This window comes from Myotis davidii, unplaced genomic scaffold, assembly GCF_000327345.1.
Source record: "Myotis davidii unplaced genomic scaffold, ASM32734v1 scaffold255, whole genome shotgun sequence".
Taxonomy (NCBI): Eukaryota; Metazoa; Chordata; class Mammalia; order Chiroptera; family Vespertilionidae; genus Myotis; species Myotis davidii.
In genome coordinates, this window is record NW_006286238.1 from 13,141 (window position 1) to 15,963 (window position 2,823).

A 2,823-nucleotide genomic window follows, 5' to 3' on the forward strand; every position below is an offset into this window, starting at 1 on the left:
TGACAATACTGAGTGCAAGTAAAACATCCAGTGGCTTAAATATGTTTGCTTCTTTATGATTAACTGTATCTGTAAGGTACTTTATTTTTTTTTAAATAAAATCAGCCCTTTTTAAAATATATTTTATTAGTTTTTTACAGAGAGTAAGGGAGAGAGATAGAGAGTTAGAAACATTGATGAGAGAGAAACATTGATCAGCTTCCTCCTGCACACCTCCCACTGGGGATGTGCCCGCAACCAAGGTCCGTGCCCGCAACCAAGGTACATGCCCTTGGCTAGAATTGAACCTGGGACTTCTCAGTCCGCAGGCTGACGCTCTATCCACTGAGCCAAACCAGTTTCGGCAAGGTACTTTAGTATACTCACCACAAGGACAGAGGAACATGATGAAGAAATTTACAAGGAGACAGCAATGGTGGTAAACTTCCCCAGAATTTCAAAGTATCTGGTTGGAGATCACCATAATGGGGCAGGATATGCAATAGAGGAAATCATGTTTGAGATGAGCCTGACGTACAGTACATCTGTCTCAGGAAATCATCTACAGAAACCCCACACCAGCCTCCACGTGGTCTCCAGGGGAGGCTCTGCTGTTTTTTTGTTGTTCTTTTTTATAAAGAGGAAGGGAGAGGGAGAGAGAGCTAGAAACATTGATGAGAGAGAGACATCGATCAGCTGCCTCCTGCACACCCCCTACTGGGGTTGTGCCTGCAACCCAGGTACATGCCCTTGACAGGAATCGAACCTGGGACCCTTCAGTCCGCAGGCCGACGCTCTATCCACTGAGCCACACCGGTTAGGGCCGGAGGCTCTGCTTTAAGAAGCACTGCAAGTTGTTTGACTTGTGCTTCCTGTGTCGCTGGCAGTGTTCTTAGACATTAGAAACGTGGGTGTCTCTTCGTGAAGCACAGTGTCTAGTTCACCGTGGCCCTCTTCTCTCCAGGGTCTTAAAATTTTGTAGAAATCCCTCAGAATCACCTTCTCCCATGGGAAACTTATCCCTCAAAGACTAAGCTAGGTTTATTGAAATAAAGAAATGACTTTATTCAGAGATCCTCAGATTTTAGTCCTTAAGTAAAAGAAAGATGATAATCATGACAGTGACAGTAATAGTGTGTGATTTTTCTGAGGTCCGTAATATTGATTCTCTTAGCCTCTGAGGTGAAAGGAGACAGACTTCCACTGAGTTCAGGTGGTTCCTATTTTTATTTCAGAGAGGAAGGGAGAGAGAGCTAGAAACATCAATGATGAAAGCGGATCATTGGTTGGCTGCCTGCTGCACGCCCCCTACTGGGGATCGAGCCCACAACCTGGGCATGTGCCCTTGATTGAAATCGAACCCTGGACCCTTCAGTCCGCAGGCCAACACTCTATCCACTGAGCCAAACCGTCTAGGGCTGTGACAAAGTGTTAGACAAATCTTTAACCTCATTCAACATGGAAGAATTCACACTAGAGAAAAGCCCTATGAGTGTACTGATTGTGGGAATTTCTTCAGTGAGAGCACTGCTCTCATTCAACATCAGAGTGTTCACACTGGTGAAAAACTGTGATTGGATAAAAGCCTGTGAGGAGTGTCCGGTGGCATCCTTGCCCTCTGGCTCCAGCTCTAACACTGGGTCTACACCCCCTGGGCAGGAGCGAGGGACCATCTCCACACACACTCCTTGTCTGCGGGGGCATCGGACCTTCTCACTAAGGGGGATGCGAAGGTGAGCATCATCTCAGGGACATTCTGGTCAGGTTTGGTCATAAGGGAATCTCCTACAAACTTCAGAGAGGGAGAGAAGGGGAGGGGGAGAAACATCAATGATGAGAGAATCATTCATTCATTGGCTGCCTCCTATATGCCTCCCACTGGAGATTGAGCCTTAAACCCAGGCCTGTGCCCTGACTGGGAATCCAACCGAGACCTCCTGGTTCATAGGTGGACGCTCAACCACTGAGCCATGCGGGCCAGGCTCCTACAAACATGTAAAACGGGCTCATGTACTCTCCTTCCGGCAACAACAATATCTCATTGAAGACAGTTCTCCTGCGGACTGAAGGGTCCCGGTTCGATTCCAGTCAAGGGCATGGACCTCAGTTGCAGGCACATCCCCAGTGGGGGGCGTGCAGGAGGCAGCTGATTGATGTTTCTCTCATCCCGTGTTTCTGACTCTCTGCCCCTCTCCCTTCCTCTCTGTAAAAAATCAATAAAAAATATTTTTAAAAAAGTTTAGGAAAGCTTGGCCTGTGTGGTTCAGTGGTTGAGCATCAAACCATGAACCTGGACATCCCGGTTTGATTTCAATAGGGCACCTGCGGGCCTTGCGGCTGGATCCCCAGTGGGGGCGTGCAGGAGGCAGCTGATCAATGATTCTCCCTCATCATTGATGTTTCTATCTCTCGCTCCCTCTCCCTTCCTCTCTGAAATCAATAAAAATATATTTGAAATAAAAATAAAGAGGAGGCAAAGCCCACCTATTCCACTTGCCACCCACGTCCCAGCTGAGCTTGAGTCCTTTTGCACAATAAGCCCTTTCCCCCGTGCCTTTCCCGCGCTGTGGGCATGGACTACATTTCCCAGAATGCGTAGAGTGGAGCGGCAGCATCGCTATCCAATAAGAAGATGGACAAGAGGGACTCCCGCGGTTGACGCTTTACGGGAGGGCGGTACTTCCGGCTACTGCCTCGGCGGCCGCGTTAGCTGCTCTGGGACTGGTTTGTAGGACTTTCCGGAGCCCCGCTCAGTCAGGACCCAGGTGCCGGGTCTAAATTTCCGGGAGTCGTTCTCCGCGCCGCACAAAAGCGGGTGTGAGGCTCGGCGACCCCGCGAGGGAC